Genomic DNA, 7,332 nt, shown 5'->3' on the forward strand with positions numbered 1-7,332 from the left:
AGTATTGTCACCACATCAAACTAATTCAACTAGTTTCAAAGATGAATTCGAAATCCTGTACTTCTTGTTCTTTTGTGATTAAAGCATTTTTCATTTAAGAGAGGTGATGGATTCATAGGACATTCATAGCTTTAAGACATGAACCTTAAATGTTTTTAATCATGAATTAAGAACAAGACTCAAAAATAGATATAAGATAAGACTAATAGTAATAGAAAACAGAATTTTAAATTACTCTAAGATAGACTCTTAATGATAGAAATTATCACAGAGTTAGAACTCAACAACCTTGATCTTGAGAAGTGGATGCTCCCTCAACTTGTGGGGTATTTGATCCTTCAAGGGAGAGCTTTTGGCACTTCAACTCCTGTAGCTCACGCCCCTGCTTCTCTTGTTCCTTTAGCAATTTGTAGAGCATGCAGTTTTGATTCTACTGTTCTTCCTTAATTTGTTCCATAGCTTCTTGCAGCTTGGCAACAGATGCTTCTAGACGAGTCCAGTAGTCAATTTCAGGAAGTTTAGGGAGGAACTCCTGCGCCCTCTTTTTGATAGAGTTATCTTGCATTTGTCCTTCCATTGACCTCTTGGTGATTGGGTGCTCAATTGGGATGAATTCATCTACTCCCATCCTCACCCCAGCATCTTTACATAGCAAAGAGATTAAGCTTGGGTAAGCCAGTTTGGCTTCAGTGGAGTTCTTGTTTGCAATTGTGTAAATCTCACAAGCAATCAGATGATGAATCTCCAATTCTTTTCCCAGCATAATACAATGAATCATCATTGCTCTCTTGATAGTAACCTCAGAACGGTTACTAGTGGGCAAGATAGAACGCCTTATGAAGTCCAACCAGCCTCTTGCAACTGGTTTGAGATCTCCCCTCTTGAGTTAGTTTGGGACTGATAAACCCCATTTTTAGGGTTTACCTTGTACTGAATTTAGAGTGTTTTGATAACCTTTTGTCACATTTAGCCTATGAATTAGCATGGTTTTGTTATCTCTCCCATATTTGTGCTTAAGTGTAAAAACATGCTTTTTAAGCCTTATTTTGATGAATTCTAATTTCTCCTTGATTCCATAAGATGCCTTGATGTGTTTGCTAGTAATTCCAGGATTGAAATAGGCTAGGCATGGATCAAAGGAGCAAGGAAGGAAGCATGCAAATGGAGAGAAGTACAAAAGACAAAGGAATTGATCTCGGCCAAGCACGCTCACGCGCACAAGGCGCTCGCGCGCACATTACAGAATCGGCCAGGGACGCGCACGCGTACCGTGCGCGCACGCGTCGATGACCGCACATGACTTCATTAATGCAACACGTGCCTGTCGATTTGAGAGGGTTTTCTGAACCCATTTTTGGCGCCAATTACTAGGAGAAAGGAATAAAAGGATCAAGGATTGAGGGAAAGGCATTATCATCATCATTGAATAGAGGGAATCATATAGCTAATTATGATTAGTTCAGAGTTAGTTTTAGAGAGAGAAGCTCTCACTTCTCTCTAGAATTAGGATTAGGTTTAGGTTAATCTCTCTTCTTAGATCTAGGTTTAATTCATGCTTTGATTTACTTTTCATTTACCAATTATTAATCTTCTCCTCTTCCTCTTTCTAGTTATGTGCTTTAATAATTGTAATTCTTCATTTTGTTTTGGATAGATTGTTGTTCTTTTATTTCCTCTTTCAATAATGCAATTTGAGGTAATTCATGATAATTGTGATTTCCTTGATTGCAAATTGATTCATCCACTTGACTTTCCTTTATTTAGTAAGGGTTAACTAAGTGGTAGCAATGAACAATTCTCATCACAATTGAGGAAGATAACTAGGATAGGACTTCTAATTTTCATACCTTGCCAAGAGCCTTTTATAGTTGTTAGTTTATTTTCATTGCCATTTACTTTTCATGCTTCTTATCCAAAACCCCAAAATAACTCATAACCAATAACAAGACACTTTATTGTAATTCCTAGGGAGAATGACCTGAGGTTCAATACTTCGGTTTATAAATTTAGGGGTTTGTTTTAGTGACAAACAACTTTTTGTATGAAAGGATTATTGCTTGGTTTAGAAACTATGCTTCGACGAGATTTTATTTGAGAAATTCTAAACCGTCAAAAATCTAATCATCAAAATGGCGCCGTTGCCGGGGATCGAACCCAGGTCGTCCGCGTGACAGGCAGAAATACTTACATGAATTCTCACTTTGGCTATGAGTTTGGTTCTAATTGTGTTGTAGGAAATGTGGACTTCAATGCTAACATGTACCAAGGATGGAACACTCCAAGATGGGAGGAGCCTCAAGGATTTGATCACTCCTATTGGCAACAACCTCCGGATACTTATAGGTATAATTCCCATCCTAATGCATGTCAATTTGACGGCTATGATGACTATTTTTGTGACACTCAACAACCACCATCATATGCCTATGAATCTCATCTTCAACATGAACCTCAACCATTCTCACAAGCCTTTCCATACCAAGTACCTTTATGTGACCCTTATCCATCATATAACCAATCAACCATACCATACTCCTATAACCATTATGAGCAAGAACCCTTAGAACCACTACAATCCTATCAAGATTACTTCCAAGAACCACCTCAATACACACAATCTCCACAACCTTACCAAGAAGAACCACCTTCCTATTATGAGCCCTCTCTCCAAAACAATGAACCCTCCTACTCGCCCCAAGCCCCAATAGACGATTCTCTCACTTTGTTACTTCGAGGACAAGAAGCCATGAAGCGGGATACACTTGAGTTTGTGACAAATTTGACCAAGGTGGTGCACACTTTAGCCCACCAATGTTTGAATACTCAAGGTACTTCCATGACCACATGTGAAAGGTCAAAAGAAGAGCAAAGCATGAAGGAGAAACTGGACAATTCGGTGGAGAAAGAGGAGTCAAATTTTGTGTTGGAACAATTGGAGAAGCCTATGATCATTGAGGAAAAGGAAGAAGTGGTTGAAGATTTAGGAGATGTTGAAAGTCCATGGGAATGTAGCATCATGAAGAACTCTTCCAAGAAGTTTGATATTGATGTTGAGGAGGGTGCGCAACCTCCAAAGCATATCATCGTTGGAGACTTGGAAGAAGCTTATCAAGAAATGGATTCAATCATGGATGAATTTCTCTCCACAATGGAATCCTCTCCCATTGGACATGAAGTTGAAATTATAAAAGAGTGTGCACAACCTCCCAAGGAAAACGAAAATGGCATGGTGTATATCGAAATTGAAGAATATGAAGAGGTTGATCAAGAGATGGATTCATTCATCAATGAATTCCTATCCAAAGTTGAATCACCTCCCATTGGGCAAGATGAAGTTCTTGAAGATAACACCAAGCCAAGTGAAAAAAGGGAAAATGTTGAAATTGAAGAAGCTTGCGAAGAGGTGGAAACAACCAAAGAAGAGCCTAAAGAAGTAGACATTGCATTGTCTAAGTATGGGAAGGTCTCTCTTCCCAAGTCACCATCCATCACAACATTCAAGTGGATAAAACTCTTATCCCTAAGCTTTACCTTCTCACTTGAATATGACTTAATTGAAAATGATGGTCAACTTAGAGCTCTTTGTGGAACTAAAAGTAAGAATGAGTTGTGTAGTGGTTGCAAGCTAGGCATTAGGCTCATTAAGGTAAAAGCTTCAAGGTATAGGAACGATGATTGGAAGAATGCCACTTTACAAGGGTATCAACAGAAGGCTTGGTATGCTAAAGAGAATTCTATGTGCAATCACCCTTATGTCAACCACCCGGAAAGAAAAAGTATGAAGATCAAATTGAAGACAGGTGTGAAGATAAGATATGGGATCCCGGTTCGCTATGTGAAGACCAACTATGGGGACTCATATCTTGGGTAGAACTTTGCCCAAGCTTGATGAAAATGGTTGGAAATTCTATCAACCAATTGAGAAGCAAAGATCCTTGGAGATTCAAGGAGGAGTACAAATATAAGCCACCATGACAATAAGCACCTCAGCATGTCCAACTTAAGGACTTAAACTAAAAGTGCTAGGTGGGAGACACCCCACCATGGTAAACTCTTTCCATTCTCTTTTAAATTTGCTCAATAAGTGATTTGAGTTAGCTTAGTAGGTAGATGTTTCACATAAATTTGTTTGTACAACTTAATTGTTAGCTTAGTCACATGTATGTTGTGTTTAGTAGTAGATGAATAATATCAAATTGTATTCTTATGAATTGTATGATGGTTGATTGAATAAAGAGTTGTGAACAGTATGGGGAGCACTTGAGCATAATTTTTTATGAAAAAAAGGGGGGGTGGACGCGCGCGCACAATGTACGCGCACGCGTCCCTGTGCGGATACATCATCACCCACGTACCCGAGAGTTGAGCCTCTCTTGGGCAAACATTATGCCCTGAGCCCAACATGACCCACGCTGACGCGCACTACATGCGTGCGCGCAGATTATGCGAACATGGAAGTTCACGCGGACGCGCACCTACCGCGTCCGCGTCGATCTGCTGCTACAAAGTTTTTGAGCCAAGCCCCAGAGAGTTGAGCCGGCTCTGGGCCAGCTTTACGCCCCTGGCCCAACTCGATCTGCGCGGACGCGCACTTGCCACATGCGCGCCCATATGTCCAAGGTGGAACAGACGCGAGTGCACGCGTCACGCTAGCGCGCCTACTAGCAACTCATCAATGTACGCGGACGCGCACTTGCCGCGCGCGCCCTTACATGCTGCCGCCACTCTAGGCTTTTGCCCTGAGAGTTGAGCGCGCGTTAAGCCCACTCTAAGCCTCAGGCCCAACCACATGTACGCGTGCGCGCTCTGTACGTGCACGCGCCATTGCATAGTCTGCTAATCCACGCCTGAGCGCACTGTACGCTCGCGCGTGGGTCCCAAATTTTCATCAATGTACGCGGACGTGCAAGGTGCGCGCTCGCGTCGATTCAAAAAAAGGGATAACCCTAAGACGCGAAGAGCGTTGCGCCGCAGCGCACTCCCCATCCTCTTCTCTCCCACAGTTTCTTCTTCTCCCCCCATAACCACCTCTGCTCCGCTGGCAACCACCACTGCACGGCCAGCTTCTCTTCTCTTCTTTCTCTCCTTCTCTCACCCTCACCCCACTCGCCCTCGTCCTCTCTCTCTCACTTGCACACTCCTCCTCAAGTCTCTCATCCTCTTCCTTCCGCCGCTGACAGCCACCACCGCCGTCGCTCCACCATCACTGCGGGCAACACTACTCGGCGGCCCCCTCCCTCTCTTTCATTGTTTCACATTCTCCTATCACCAACTTCCCCCATCGTCGGCCTTCCTTCACTCAGCGCCTCATTCTTCCGAACACCACCGCCTCTGCTGCCCTTCACAGTTCTTCTCCCAATCCCAATTTTCCTTCCCTTCACAGTTTCTCCCAGCTCCCAGGTTCCTGCTCAATTCCTGTTTTTTTGTTTTTCTTTCTATTTGTTCATTTTTGTTAGTTACTATAATTGTCTGTAGTTAGTTTGAATTTAAATGTTGCATGTTAGGTTAGATAGAAATATTTGCTGTTAGGTAGCTAGGACTGGATAGAGGATTCTAGGCCTGATAAGTGCTCCGTATGTGCATATTTGCTGTCTGTTTCCTTGGGTGTGTATGCTATTTTTTGGGTTGCTATTTTGTACAAATTGTGTTGCCTGCATGCTATACCACTACTGCTGTACTTGCTTGATGTTGTGATCATGCTATTTGTGCCATTTTGCAACCCGGGAACGTCAAATTTTAAGCCGAAATGCTGCCCAATTTTCGAGAAATTCAATTTCATTTTGCTCTCTATCACGAATTTGGGCTACCTTTCGTTATTTTCAACTTCCGGGATTTGCATGATATGCTGTGCCATGATTTGTATTCTTGAAATATTCATCTCTCATCATGCTCCTAATTTTTAACCCCATTTTGTTTTCTTCTTCTCTAACTCACTGCCCCCTTTCCTTCCCAACCTGCATTTTAACTCTTTTAACCATTCTTTGAGTGTTGATGATGAACATGCTTATTCTTTATGAATTGTGATCATTAGTGAACATTGAATTCTTAGGATATGACTGTGTTCTCTGTTCTTATTTGTTGGCTATATTTCAAGTCCCATTCACATCATGTTTGCTTGTCATCCATTTTACATCTTGAATATGCTTTCTTTGCTTTGTGCTACATGCTTTATTGCTCATATTCCATTATATTTCTCTTTCAGGATGTCGGATAAAGGAAAGGCTATAGCCATCTCTTCCAAGAAGAGAAAACACTCTGCATCTTCTATCCCCTCCATCTACAAGCATTATGCTAAGAATCCTTTAAATGACGAAGAAAAAGAAAATCAGCAGTTACCTTCTACTGACCCAACAAAGTTCTCCAATCTCTACTGTGAGCTTCGATTTTCCAAATATCGCACAGCGAAGCTAAATACTGAGAAGAAATTTCTCCTACCCAATGATGTGAGACGGTCCATTACTGGTCGCATCCTTGAGTTGGGTATCGATTTTGTTGACAGAGATTTGGGAGACATCAACATTTCTTGGGTTAAGGAATTCTATTGCAACTTCTTTCGTCCTACTTTGGATTCGGTTCAGGTGAGGGGTAGAGAGATCATGATTACTGAGACTGCTACTGGGGAGGCATTACAGTGTCGGCACATTCCTGATGACACGTGTGCCCATCAGCAGGCAGAGATGGCTATCCATACCATGACCTTTGATTATGAGGCGCTTAGGCGCGTGATTAGGTTACCAGATGCTACTTGGGTCATGGATGCGACCAACACCAAGCCTAAGGGGATGCTATTTGCTCACTTGACTAGAGAGGCCAAGACTTGGCAGATGACATTTGCCCACTATGTCTTGCCTACCACTCACTTCTCTGAGATCCCTATGGAGATATGGTGCACGAAATTGCAATCACACTTTTGCAACTCCGCACAACTAACCAGCAAGTGCACTGGGTCGTCCAAGTAATACCTTGCGTGAGCAAGGGTCGATCCCACGGAGATTGCCGGCTTGAAGCAAGCTATGGTTATCTTGTAAATCTTAGTCAGGATATCAGAAATTATCAGGATTGATTGTGAAAAAGAACAAAAGAACATGAAATGATTACTTGTTTTGCAGTAATGGAGAATAGGTTGAGGTTTTGGAGATGCTCCATCTTCTGAATCCCTGCTTTCCTACTGTCTTCTTCTTCAAACACGCAAGGCTCCTTCCATGGCAAGCTGTATGTAGGGTTTCACCGTTGTCAATGGCTACCTCCCATCCTCTCAGTGAAAACGATTGCATATGCTCACAGCACGCGGAATTCATCTGTCGGTTCTCAATCAGGCCGGAATAGAATCCA

Source organism: Arachis duranensis, chromosome 1, assembly GCF_000817695.3.
Source record: "Arachis duranensis cultivar V14167 chromosome 1, aradu.V14167.gnm2.J7QH, whole genome shotgun sequence".
NCBI classification, from domain to species: domain Eukaryota; kingdom Viridiplantae; phylum Streptophyta; class Magnoliopsida; order Fabales; family Fabaceae; genus Arachis; species Arachis duranensis.